Source organism: Anopheles arabiensis, chromosome 2 (genome assembly GCF_016920715.1).
Source record: "Anopheles arabiensis isolate DONGOLA chromosome 2, AaraD3, whole genome shotgun sequence".
NCBI classification, from domain to species: Eukaryota; Metazoa; Arthropoda; class Insecta; order Diptera; family Culicidae; genus Anopheles; species Anopheles arabiensis.
In genome coordinates, this window is record NC_053517.1 from 2592366 (window position 1) to 2606689 (window position 14324).

General features: G+C 47.5%; 1 long non-coding RNA gene across 1 annotated transcript; it reads right to left on the reverse strand.

Annotated features, from left to right (window-relative positions):
• Positions 1-426: 426 nt before the first annotated feature.
• On the reverse strand, positions 427-13672 carry LOC120896805. Its single transcript, XR_005738463.1, has 4 exons — positions 13582-13672; positions 13241-13514; positions 1065-1253; positions 427-592 (listed from the first exon to the last, which is right to left on the reverse strand). It is a non-coding gene; the product is annotated as an uncharacterized LOC120896805 (long non-coding RNA).
• Between the last annotated feature and the right edge of the window lie 652 nt (positions 13673-14324).

A 14324-nucleotide genomic window follows, 5' to 3' on the forward strand; every position in this document is an offset into this window, starting at 1 on the left:
CCGGAGGATCATAAATTTGAACCAAATGGACGAGATCAAACGCTATGCCATGGATCGTATGCAACCGTGGCTCATCCGAATCGTTTCAATATTTCCGATGGTTCGGAAATTATGAAAGCCAGAACGATTTCTTCGCGAGCAGCTTTTTTCATATTTTTCGTAGAACCATGGAAAGGTCGAAGATTTGCCTAATCAGAATCGAACCACCAGACACGGGCCAATTCCACCGTCCGACAGTCGCATCGGATGACGATAAACGGCTAAATGGCAGTCCGTACCATCGCAAGCACACACACACACACACGATCAAGCATGGACACCGATACCACCGATGATCGAGCCCAAATCCCAGCCGATCACACGATCAGCATAATTTTTTTGATAATTTTATTCATATTTCATCTTTATATTAACCCGAGCCCCGTATGTGCGCGTACATCCCAAGCATCGGGTTTGGATTTATTTAATTTTTATTTTTATTTCAACGTTCTGTTCTGTGTTGCCCGTTGCTGTTTGATGAGTTTTGCTTTCCTCGCGCTTCACATTCTTTTCTGGGACGATTTCTTCAGCAACGATCACCATTTTAAATGATCTGTAGAAAGAACCCATAACAAAAAGTGTGACTTTCCTTATTAACCCTCTCGGCAAGAGCCCGACGGGTGTTTTACCATCGAGCAGGCTTTTTTGCGCCTTCAGGATCGATGGATCGATCGATCGAGCACAATCGTGTCCTCCAGTTTCTCTAAACGACCTTCAACACCCATTACTGTCGGGATTCGTTAACTCGTCACCGAGAGCGAACAACGAAAAACAAACATTCGGTCACTTTTTGGCATTGGATTTTTATGAACTTCAAATCACCCCCGACCGGCAGGTAAACGGGCCCCTAAAATGCTAAGTACTTGCCAACATACAGCACACGCATTCGAGCAATCACATCACCCGTTCGAGCCCCGAAAGCCCGCAACCGTATTCCCCACGTGTGGTGGCTATGAAAATGTTTGTTTTAGCGCGTCCCAAAAAATATGAGTGGTGCTTTTTGTTTTATTAGTTAACTCACTTACCCTTTTTCCTCGATTTGCGTAGCCTTTCCTCATTGCCCTGAAGTTCCATGCGTGGCGTGGGTTAAGAATTCGTTCGCAGGTCAGTAGTCGCAGGTATTTCGCTCGTGCAGGAATCTACCAGCAGGCGTTTGATTGTTTGTTTTCCACCACCTTCCTCTACTTCTCTGTCTGCCGATGGGCATTTCTATGCTGTGAGTTGAAAAAAAACGAAGCAAAAGAAAAAAAGACACACAAACGGATTCAGAAACAAAATAACTACAACACGCAATAATGTAATAAAACAATATAATTTTATTTTAGCCCAACTTTTTCCTCCTCCGTTTGTTCGCTTTCCGAGATTCTGTGAGAATGCTAAAACAAAAAACTAGTTACCATTTTTATTATGCCCTCCGTCCAAATGTTCGAGGTCCTTTAACGGTTTGGCCGTACCGTATTGGGCCACGTTGTTCCTCGGCCTACGCATTGGGCTCGGTGAATAGCTTTTTTTAACATTCCTGCTTTTTACAACTCACTTTATACGATTATTGGTACAAGACACGTTGAATTTTACGAATTTATTGGAACTGAGCTCCTTCCTTTGCGAGTGTACCGAGAGAAGCTTTGGCAACATTAGCTTTTCCCCGTTGCAACATTAGCATTTGGAAGAGCCTCCATGAGAACGCTGCCGCTTCTATCACGGTATCTCCGAACGCGCTTTCCGACACAAATTGATCTGTGAGCTCATAAATTTGTTAGAAGTCAGCAACTTGATTGTAAACCATTTTATAGCTGGGCATTCGGTTCGAGCGAGGGTCGGGGTTTGTTTTTCTTCCACCGAAAGATCATCCCCCGAACGATGGCGCAATGACGCTTCAGCTGCCAAGTTATTGATAGGCTTGGCGGACTATTAAAATGACAACTCCACGTGAGAGATGTCTTCATAAAAAAATCGAACCCGCGCTTGTCTTACGAAATAGGACACAAACATAAACGCCCGAAACGGGTTCGTCACGAATAACTTTCCCATCGCCAGCTGCGTGTGACGAGTGTGATGTCACCTAACGGTTCTAACTCCTTCGAATCAAACCATCTCCGAGCCAGCATCCCACGCCGACCCAGCACTTTTCGGTCGGCACTTTTCGAAAGGGATTCCAAGGACACATGTCCCACATGTATGCTTTACGATACCTGGAATCGATGCACGATCGGAAGGTCTCGCGTGGCGTTGGCATTCCCGGTTTTGTTTTTTGTTTTGTCCCATGGGCATCCAGCCACAATGCTGGGCCCACGATGCCGCAAAACAAAGGACACCAGCACTCGGCCCGCCCGCTTGCGGACAAACGAAAAGGCCCTGGCGGAATTATTAATGTTACCAATCAACTAGCGAGCGTCCAAAAAACACTTTAACGACACCGTCGGGGGTTGGCACGGATCAACGAGTGTCCTTACGGCCCGCGCACACCAATGAAGAGAAAGGATAAAGGATACACAACACACTTACCAGAAGGGTGTGAGCCTTTCTTTCGTCCTTTTTACTGTTTCGCTTTATCAAACAGCACAACAAACCACAAACACACGGAACGGTATTTCTGACGAACCCCGAAGGCGGATTCTTTGGACCGATGCGGCATGCGCTGCTCGGGGGCCCTCTAATCGAGACAAATGACCATTTTGTTCGGGCTTGTCCCTGCCCAAACCCGCGCAAGGACGCACAACAAATGATAAAAAATGAAGGATACACCAGCTGCACGTGGAAAGGATTCGCCTCAAAGGGAACGGGGTAGCGGTAGTCCTGGCCACATCTTTTTCATTCTCGCATTGTGCGGATGCCGATTTCTTCAGAGCCGTTGATCGGAACAACCGTAACATGATATGAAAATTTCTGAAAAATGGAATCAAATATCGTCGGGGCATGGAAAATTGGGCCCACAGCGAAGGATTTTCATAAGAATTGTAATCCAGTTGAGTGTGAAATTGGTTACAGAATTTGGAAAAATGAAAGGATTTCTCACAAAATCATTTCCCTTTCCGAAGAAACTTTTAGATTTTCATTTGAATACATTATCTTCTGTAGTGCCTGTGGATTGAGATTCTTCGATTAGTAACTATTATTTGAAGCTTGGAATTATATTGACTTGACCGTACACAAAACGTACGTACGACGATGGTCTGTGACTTGCTTTCTACAATCCGGATGCAATCTGCAAGCTCCAATCAATCCGTCGGACAGATATTGTTATTAATTACCATCATTACGCGAGACCCAGCGACCTTCGCCGGATCGCCAAGATCGCTGCCAGCAGATACCGTTCCTATGATTAATACCTGTTTACACAACGCTCATTGGACGAGTGTACATTGGCTCGTTGCAGCACCAGACGGTTGCACATGCGAAGGTTTAACGATCCTATTTGTGCACAATTGATGCAAGTGCCGTACAAGCAGCTCTATGAACATTCCTCAACCCCTACTCTACGATCAGGCAGTGACTCTAGAGATAACTCCAATCGACGATACCGACTTTACACTACTACCTGCTCCAATGCACGCCTTCTCCTTTCTTTTCATGTTTCCTTGTTCAGGCCGGTAGCCTAGCTGGCGCCATCGTTCGTACTCCAACAAACTGTACGCTTTGAGCCGCGTAATCTGATATTTCGGATTCCAAATTAATTACCGTTGCCGGGTAAAGGAGCCATAAAACTTGCTGCTCACAATCTCTCTCTCTCTCTGCCTCCCTCGCTTGGTCGTTGTTTCGCGCGCCGACATTTGTATGTCCACCCGAGATATTATCGCCCGCTGAAAAAAAAGCGCAAAACTGGCGCCTTCTTTTCCTTTGCACGCATGCGATGATCACTCGATCGGCGAATCATCGGATTTCATCGAATTTCATCGATTTATCTCGACTGTCATCCAGTGTAAAACGAGTGTGCTTCATCGCAGTCAATGCCACGGTGTTCAGCCGGCAATCGGCTTACCGGACAATAACGTCGGTCCGATCGGACGCACTTGCCTTTGGAGAAAAGTCGACCGTTACTAATTGCCCAAAAGGAATGACCCCTCCCGTCCTCGCACGAAACACTTCTCCTCTGTCGATCCCTCAGAGCCTACAGACCTACATTGTGAGCGTGATTAATTACATTTAAATTAAGCACACGTGGAATGCGCAACCTTCCAGGGCTTCGGCCAAGGGCCGGGGGAGAAGCGATCGGTCGATTTCGATCGCTTTCCCTAATCCTTCGACCTCGAGCCGAGGCGAGCATCGTCCCGGAATCTCTTCCTGGAAAGCATTCCTTAAATCTGCCCAATTAATTATCCTTCCTAAGGTCAGATGTCTGCCCGTAATCGGACGGGCCGAAAACGGTTAGTGCCGAGCAACGGGTAGAGAACACACAATCGAATAAAATGCAACCAACCCCTACAAAGGTTAGCAGCCCAACAACGCTTGCAACGTTGAGTCCCTCGGGCCCCGATGGAAAATGTTTTAACGCGTCCTACTGCTTAGTGTTTTAATTAAGGATTATCACGAACCTAACCAGACCAGGCACGGGCAGGCGCGAGCTGACTCACCAGCCCAGTCGTTTCTCCAATCAAACAGGTACTCGGTGGTACACAGCGATCGGACCCGGAATCGATAGCTGGATCCTACGCTCTTGAGCTCATAAATCATCATTCGGGGTCCGGTTGGGTGTTTTTGGAAACGAGAAGTTCTGGAACCGTTTAGCGATTTTGCCAGACAGGCCAGCAAGCAGCAGACACGGCACCGAGGTGGGCTGCCGGATCGTAACCGTGAGCGAACCAGCGATCATGCAACCTGTACCAGCCGCACTTTAAGCCCCGCAGCAACAACAGCGCTCCGGCTCTGGGGTGTATTGCGTGGCATTTTCACGGTGTTTGTTTTTCCTCTAATTAAATGATTAATGAACGGCAATGAAGCCTGCTGCAGAAGCACAGACCTGGAGAGGCGAAAAATTGGAAAGATGAGTTCTGGCAGCAGTATCCTCCCCTTTTCAACATTTCTCAGTTCCCGTGCTTAGGTATTTCTCGACCATACCTTGCTTACGGTGCTGCTGCTTACGGCACACATTTTCTTGTTTATTTCTGTTTTCCTTGCTGCAGACACTACAACGGTTTGGCAACGGTCCGGGGCAAGATTGTTGTGTAACGGTCATCAACACCTGCAGGCAACAGTTTTGGAGGAATTACAGCCATGGCAACGTTCGCACCCATTCCCTGCCATGTATACCTGATTATCACTCAACCCAGCTCGACACATGCCATTCGTAGAGGTCCATGAATAGCCAGCAAGCAGCTGAAGATTCTGCGCAAGCTAATTTGCTCACTGTCCTCGTGACGCATACGCTGCTGCTGCTGCTGTTGTTGGTGCTGCAGGGCGAGGTGATTTGATTGCTCTCAAAAAACGTTCTTCCGCCCACGAAGACTGCAAGCAACAATGTCTTTCACTGCGCGTACCCTTGCACTGCAGGACATCTCTAACAAGCTTTTCGCAGGAGACACACTCCCGATTGTACCTATTTCACACCTTGTGCAAGCACCTTTTCAGGGAAAACAAAAGGCACGCACTGTGTACCCACCCGGTAATGGAACACCGGTCGTGACAATCTTTGCCGAACACTAAATAATGGTAAATGAATCGAAAAACAATCGAAATCTGCAGAGATAAATGTGGCGGCATGGTTTGGTTTGTTTCCGTGTCTGTTCTGGCTCGCCAGGAGATCGCTTTGGGATAGACGACAAACAGGCACAATACGACGTGGACCATAGCAAACAAAAACACACTGTAACAGCACGTGGGCAAAGAAGGACCATCAGATGATATGGAAGTTTTGGGAAAATTCCATTCATTTGCAATTTCGTAGAAATGCTAAATTCTTACCATAAATAGCCCATCTTTAGCTCATCTCCACCGGCTATTGTGCTTCACAGATAATTTATTGGACGCATTACCGTTTCTAAGCATTAGATCTAGTTTAGAGCCAGCTTTAAACACATGTCCATCGCCGTTTGTTACCAGCACGTTGTAATTACTTCATCGATAATTTCAACAAATCGCACCATAAAGGTGAGAAACACGAGAGCCTCAACCCGTAACCCAGATGAGCGGGAGTTGAGTGAGATGAGTGTGTGACATGATGAGTTGTTCTCGAAATGTACGACGAGCCTATGCACGGTGTTGTGTGTGTTGTACAATGTATCAACACCGTCCGGATGCTCAGACGGCGAACAAAGTAATGCGAGGGAACTAAATCCGACACACATACACACGGCAGAAGGATAGCCGCACGGAACAGATGCCAACGACGCGGCTGGTGATCTCCCGCTAGGAGGCGCGTGCAATATTGGCCGGATATGCGTAACAATAAATAAAACACCACCCTACCATTCGTACCGTTCGTCGCCGGCTGCATACAAAGTGCACAACAGAAATAAACGAAATAATTTACTTTACTACTTTTCTCCCATGTCGTCCAACGCCAACGACACTGTGGTACGTTCTTTCGTGCCGGTCGGAGGGGGTTCGAAAGCAACCATTCAAATGCCAGCACCAGTTCACTACAAGACGCTGTTGGCAAATTTCCCAATACATCATCGGAACGCCAGCTCAACTTCCTTTGTTTTCCAGGGGCAGACGAGCGAACTGTCTTAGATGCAAGTCCATGACCTAAAACGGCCATCGATCGGTCTACACGACACAATACACCAGTTCGGGTCCGACAACTTCATTCTAACGATTGCACACACACATCGCCAGAAGATGCGTTTCTTCGTGAACCCATATTAGGTGCAGTGATTACCATAAATATTGAGAATGAATTCACTTTATTCGGCATAAACAACTCCACGGCAGTGAGCAACTCTGGCTCTGTCTCCACTCTGTATGTCCCCCAGTGTGCGGCAGAAAGTGTCTCTTCCGCAACACCACAAAGGTTGCAAAAAGCGTGGTTGAGTTATGATCGTCATGGTTTCTTTCTTTATTTTTGACCACGACGGGTTGCGCATTTACCGTGCACAAGAAAGGTGCAACATATTTCTTCCTAATGTGCAAATAAACCTGCGCTAAATCATATCATCCACTATCGCGACCCTGTGCTTTCGGTTTGCAAAGCAGCAGCGTCCCAAGCGCTACCTGGTTACCTGGTCATGTGGAGAGGGAGAGAGATCTGCTGTACCAACACCGATCGGGATCGAGTTGTGATCGCGATGGCAAATGATTCTGGCACCTTCGTGCTTTTCATACTCCATGCAGCTTTCTGCACACAGCTCTACACAAGCTGTACACCACCCGCTCGCGAATGTCCACCACCGTCGAGGGAACGGAAAATATTATAATATCGAACGTAATTCAACAACACCACTCCCACCAGCTACAATTAACTTGATTTATTCGCTCCAATGATTTATTCACCCTCGGACCCGTCCGGCAATTCGTATTGGGCACAAGTTTTTTTTCTTTTTAACCACAGATTCTTGTGCTCTGGTGGAGGGTGATGGCAAGATTCTGGTGATTTTATTCACACGATTCTGTATTTTTTATTGCTTTTTGTTTGTTTGTGTCTTTTTTTTTTTGGTTTCACGCCAACTATGTTTCGTATCCAAGAATGTCCGGTTAATGTCACAACCATTTCACTCACAAACGAGCAAATTAGCGCAATTTGTTAGCGGGATCAAAATATTTCCATCCAAATTGCTTGCTTAAATTTTTTAAAGTAAAATGCTGATGATTCGTCAAACCAAACTAAATGTAAAACCTTCAAATAATCATTTACCACACGGACTGACTGACCGATTGCTCGTAATCCAGCGATCTACTTATCAAACCTTCCAACCCTGAAACATCATTTGTCATGTTTCAGGTTCCCGTGCGTGTCATCAATCTCCCATTTTGTGCAGTTCGATCTTGGGTTCCCTATTTCGTTTTGCTAGCGTGTGTATGTGTGCGAGAGCCTGCCAAAAGAACCTATGATAATAGAGAGATAACGCTGACTGACCATCAATATGGAATCAACGTCACCTACGCTTCGCCAACACCAACCACACGAAAGCACACCTTTGGAGGGTTCACCTCCCAGCGAGGGAACCAGCACCGGCAGCCGTTGCCAAGCCCAAAGACCAACCATAACCGAAACCAAAACAGCTGCGTCATCAGGACGATCTGCCCCCTGTCCTCCAGAAAAAAAGGTAACGCGGTAAGTGATAAATGATTGCCGGTTCGAAACGACGAATCCTAGAGCCTGAAAAGACTTAGCTGTCTTTCAAACAATTCAACCATTGGTGCACCGTTGGGTCCGCCCGGTTCCAACGTTCGATCCCGGGTTCGGTGCTTAGGAGGTCCTTGCAGCTTAATGGACGGCGGATCGGGTGCAATGTTTGTACACTACTTTTTTCGATATTCATCGCCTTTTCATCGGATTCCGATTGCTGTAATAATTTCGATTGCTCCATTTCACGCTCGACCCCGGGGAAGCACTTGAAGCGAATCTTCACCATTCCCTAATATGTCCCCGACAAAGCGAAAACCCCCGTACCGAATCACGGCGGAGTGAAATGAGTTGTGCATTTCATTTACTTCACAATTCTGTCGGCGGACGATTCCGGAAAGGGGAAAGGTCCGGACAGCCTCGGTACTAATTGTTATTAATACGTTCGTGGGTGGTTTTCTGATTAAAAAGTTCCACTCCACAAACCGCCGACCGGCGTTGGGCTTGGGCGCAAAAGCAAAAGACATTCCCTGGGAGGTCGAAGAAAAGGCTTCGTTGCTTGGTAGCCCTTTTCCAGCAGGCGAGAAGTAAGGGTGCACGAAACGTTAAACAACTCCGTATGGGGTACGTGTAAGTTGTTTTTTAATTAAAATATTGTTAATTCTTCTTGCGCGGAGCTTCTTCACGTGACGAAGAAGCGAAGAAGCGAAGCCAGCGCGGCGAACAAACAACAAAAGGATTCTTTTTCTTGTCGGGTGCTCAACCCCGTGTGTTCGAGATGCGGCTCCTAGAGACAATGGCGTCATAGATGCTGGAATTTCGCAGCAACAAATAATAATTAAAATTTAATAAAGAACCGGTTGTGCAACAGTAAATCAAGTGTAAGGATTCGAGCGGTATTACATTGCATCTCCAGCGCTGCTCACAGCTGAAGCTGATTTATGTCATTCGAAATTAAGAGTGTTTTCTTTGTTCTCGAGAAATTATTTCTTTCCTACCAGAACTACGGTTTTTCTACAAAAAATCAAAATCTCACTGTACTTTCCATGCACCACCACTGTACGCCTTTCCAACATGCTGTGTTTGCAACACGCTTCGAACGCCTACTCATAGAGAGTGGGCCCAGCAGTAGCTGCGACCGCATTTTATCAATTAAAGGCTTCGTGTACTTTTACACCGCTCCCGGTCCCTTCGCATCCACTTCCTTCGTTTCTCTTCACCAAACACGAAAGCCAGGTTCGGTGTGATTGGCAACATTCACTCTCTCTCTCTCTCTCCTCCTTGAATCACACTGGCAAAAAGCTCGACGCCTCGGGGCCTCAATCACCCCTCATTCCCCCCTGCTCGTTCGGGAGGTGCCAACTCATTATGTTCACTTAGCGCGAACGCATGCCGAACAGTGATACTCCAGTCACACTTCAGGGCAGCAAGAGGGTGCGTGGATGATACGAAGCCTTGTTGGGGCTAATATTTCATAGCAATGTGTAACGTTGAAAAGCTTACGTGCATGATTTATTCTCACAATTTCGTGATTACTTTCTCTTTAAAAGGGCTAAGTAAGAGGAGTGCAGAATTTGTTTTAATTTGTAAACTAAACAAACTCAACAAACATAACTACATAACATTAGAGAGGCGTTCATTCGAAAGGATTTTTGTCCAACAAACTAACATTCAATACCAGTTAGCCTTTCAAGGTGCTATCAGGAGAAGCATCCGTTTCATGCTCATGGTTTTCCTATCTTCTCTCCATCCATCCATTTTCTGTGTAACATGGATAAGCAATAAGACTGCATAATGGGTTGTAAATCATTTACAGCGAATGATTTCGACCAGCCTAAGCCATCACAAACCAAAGCAACAGAACCTTTCACAAACCAGCCTTCCTGCATCCACTGACCTCGAGAGAAGATAATTCCAATAAACGAAAAGATTCTTGTCTTTTTTTATGCAAACCTTCTCAGTACAATTAATGCACCAGAAAACCCACACTCGACCCTCAGCCCAGCCCAAAACAAACTTGTTACTTGACTTTTGACACATTCCTTCGTTGAGTTGTCATGAACGATCCTTCCGAGCCTAACAAGTCCCTTTTCCCCGAGGGTTCGGAGCAATGTTGTAAAACAATATTACAAACACATACACACACACACACATCCATACTCCTGCAGGCTGTGCAGGCTATCAGGATGCACACACACACACAGGACACTTCCCGCAAAAACCGACACAGGTTTCATGACTGTGTGGGTTTTAAAGCCATGTCCCCGAGACCTTCGGTTTAATGGTTTTATTGGCCCCCGTATTAGACACCCGAAGTCCCAAAAGTCGCAAAAGTCAATTCACAGAAGGCTCTCAAGGTCTTTCGATTTCGGTACGGCTTGGTGGTGGTGATCTTTCGAGATGATCTCGAACCTGCCTTCTGGGCCGAGGTTGTTGCACCGAAGGTTATTACCGATTTCTCTTCTCAAAAGAAGTTTTATTTTCTCCTATACCTCGAACAAACCGATTTCGAGCCTCTGAAGATGCCTCTCCGGAAGCGCACTTTCAATGTCGCCGCATGGTGTCGCTCCGAACTGTCGGTTTCGTGGTCTGCAAATTAGACATAGATTTCTCAATTTTCCACCTCGAAGCGTGAACTCTGTACGAGAGCCACGGCCACGCAAGTAGCGCAATATTGTGGCACTTGCTCAAACCTTGCTTCTTCGTTTCGTTTCACCGATCAAGTGGAAGCGAGGAGGTTGCATGTGTGCTGAGCCTTATTTTCGGGCGTAATTTGTATCGTACTGCGTAACTTATAGCTTCTTGCCTGCCGCTCTCCACTGCTGCTCAAGTCATCTGACATTAGAAGCCATCGCGCTAGTACACGAGGCCGTCGATTGGGGGCATCTTCAATTGGGCTTCCAAATGCCAACCGAATATTCGGGCTGAACGGGCTTCATTCATTTCGTATTTATTCTTTCCATGCTCCATTTTCTTCCAGACCTCTTACAAAGCTCCCTTCTGAGTATGGCTCAACCTAACCGGCTGTTCATGCTCGAGTCAGCCTCTCCGGTGTTGTCCAATTGGTGCCATCCTGTCGACTCATTCATCCTTTGACCGAACCGCCCGGTGGTTCGCTCGGTTCCATTCATTTCAATTGCACCTCAAGTACTACCACCTCCGGTGCTGATTTTCTTTGCTTGTGATGTAATTTTTTGGTGAATCGTTTGTTCTTATAGGCTTTTCATGTTTTGGTGTTCCACAATTCTCTTCTTTCTAGGAAAATGTTGCCGCCATCATTGCCGCCTGTAACATCCATCGGAACCTCCGAAAGCCGGTCTACCGTGTCCAAACACTCCGCATTAGCTTTGATGGTACAGCAGCGATAGAAAACCGAAACTTTCAAGTGCTTTCAGCACTGTTCCATTCAAGCAGCACCACCATCCTGCAATGAGCTATTAGTGAGGAATGTTCAATTTGCAGATATAGCCCTTACCTTCGCTTTATTAGATCTTTTTTGTGAACCGAGGCAAATATTTACCAATTGCGCAAACCAATTTCTCGGTCGACCATCGAGCGAAAGAATCAAATCACGCCCTACTTCCATTGACCCCTACCGGTATCCCGGGCTATTGTGCTGGAAAATGTGTGCTTTCAAAGAATTTTTCCTCAATCGACATCGACAATCGAACGGGAAATTTTGTGTACGGGAAAATTCGAATTTCTATATCCGTTTGATGTTTCGTCAGCATTCGCTGTCGGACTTCTTTCGTGCGGCTGCCAATAAATTTACGAACATTTCATTTGTTCCACGGTCGGTCTTTGATGTGGACCAGTTCTACAATATCAATCCATATTCTGTGTACCATAGCTGTGTCAGTTGGACAGACTGGCAGAGTCGAAAGAGCGTAGGGATTTCGTCAAATCCGTGAGCCTGCTGTGTTTTGCTGCACAGTGTTTATTAGGAGCAGGCAAACCTCTTTTGGTATTTTTAATTAAATATTCAAACTTTCCCCATTGATCTTGGGCGCGGTTGAACATTTTGGACTACGTGGATGCGCGTTAAACATTGTTCCAGCGCTGTGCGTAAGCGAAACCACGCATCCGCGGGTGCTGCACCCAGTTGTCCTTTTGAACGCACTCAACCATCATCGACCTGCTGACATTACCGACCGCCTGGCGGTACGCGACTCATTTCGAACCCAATTTTGACCTTTGTACCGGAAATCCAAACCAGAAAAGCACAAACTGTCCTCGACCAACTCCCGGACTCCCGGCGGAACCGGCGCGCAAAATATCTCCGCACCTTTTGACTCTATCGTTTAACCTCACGGTGACCTACGGCGAACTGATCTCGGCGCGTCACGCCAATGCGATGGCGGTAAAACTCGGCGAGCGACCATCTGTCCGCCAGCATCCCGCGCCCGACCAGAGTGCCAGCGGGCTACCGGGAGCGAAAACGGCGAACAATTAACGATTGTTATTCGCGCGCTTACTGTCAACGCTTCCCCGGAGCTTCCCCGGCGGTCTTCGATTTTGTGTTTTCTCCCCACATTTTGGCACAATCGCGTAATCGCACTCGCGCGCGGGGCTTGATTATGATGATGATGATTATGATTATATCATCATGTAACGTATTTATTTTATTATCACTAGGTGGTCCTCCGGCGGCGCATCTGGAAAGGTCGGCAGAACTGGCGGGCCCGGATTAAGCGACCTACTGCCTCTCGCCGAAATCGACTTCTAACAATGGTTTATCGCACCATTGACATCACCCCAAGTCCGCACGACGCCTGCTGCCGCAAGTCAATCTTGTGCGCCGGAACGGCCGGGTAAACTCTCTTCCTCCTGGCCCTCGAAGCCGTGCGGTGCGCGGTGCTCTCCCGGTGCGGTGTGCACTACGCCCCGCCGCGAGGTTACACACCCCCCGGAAGCATTCGACCAGGGCGGTCTAACCGAAAAATTACGCAAAGTATAATGATCTCGCAAAGACTCACTTACCCTTGCGCTGTACTCATGCCCCCGGGGGCCCGCCAATGCCGACCGTATTCTCGCTCTCGGTGAAGGAATCTGTCCTGTCCTGTTTCAGTGCTGACTCGATGAAAGCTAGAACCTTTTACGAAACGCACTCCGCTGCACCGCCATTTGCACTCTGGAACAAACACGTAAACAAACGACTTTGACAGTTCGCTTCTGACAGCGTCAATCGTTTTGTTCGCGTGCATCGATCATCCCGAGCGATTTCGGGGGAGTTGGTTGGGGGAACAAGCGGGACCTAGAATCACAATAATACAAGCTACCTCTTAAATCCTTTGCAAAATGAAGTGGAAAAAACAACAAACCCTAACATGCTCGCACAGCGGGTACGACGATGCGGCTGCGAGAACGGCGTAGAAACCTCCATTGCAGAAAAAAAACAACGCCCCGGCAGCTGGGTCGCCCGTGCACTTAGGAGCCACTCGCTCTCGGCAGTGTGCCGGGGCTCGCGCAAAACAAAAGAGCCCCTCAGTTGGGGGTTCCATTCCGGCCCGTGCAAAGATCCCGCGCAGATGGTCGGACAAGCCGTCCGCTGCTAAGTGACTGGCTCAAACTTCACAAAATGTCTACGCGCCTTTCGGGAGGGCAGTAATCGAGGCACGAGTTTGCTCCATATTTCTCGGCGAAGGACGCGAAGGATGGGACGAGTGCATGGCTCACAGCACGTGCCGAATGTGTGGCATTCCTTCCTGCACCCGGTGAACAGTGATGGAATGCGTCGGGTATTCGATTTACGGACGACGCGTCAACTGTGCCTTAAGACTTTGGAGGGAGCAAAAAAACGGTCATCCCAGTCGGCTTGGGAAGGACGTCCTGCAAACACGAACATTTCAACGGTTTCTTCGATCCCGAATCGCACCACCATCAACGCAAAGGTACTAAGCACATCGAAGGAATGCCATCACGAGTCGTTTTGGATTCGAGCCACAAATCATATTTTCATCGTTTGGAAGGCATTTTATCAGCGCGAGAACATCTTTCACCATCGTCGGACCAGCGCTTGAAAGGAATTTCCACACGGCAAGCGGAAGGGTGAGTAACCATTTGG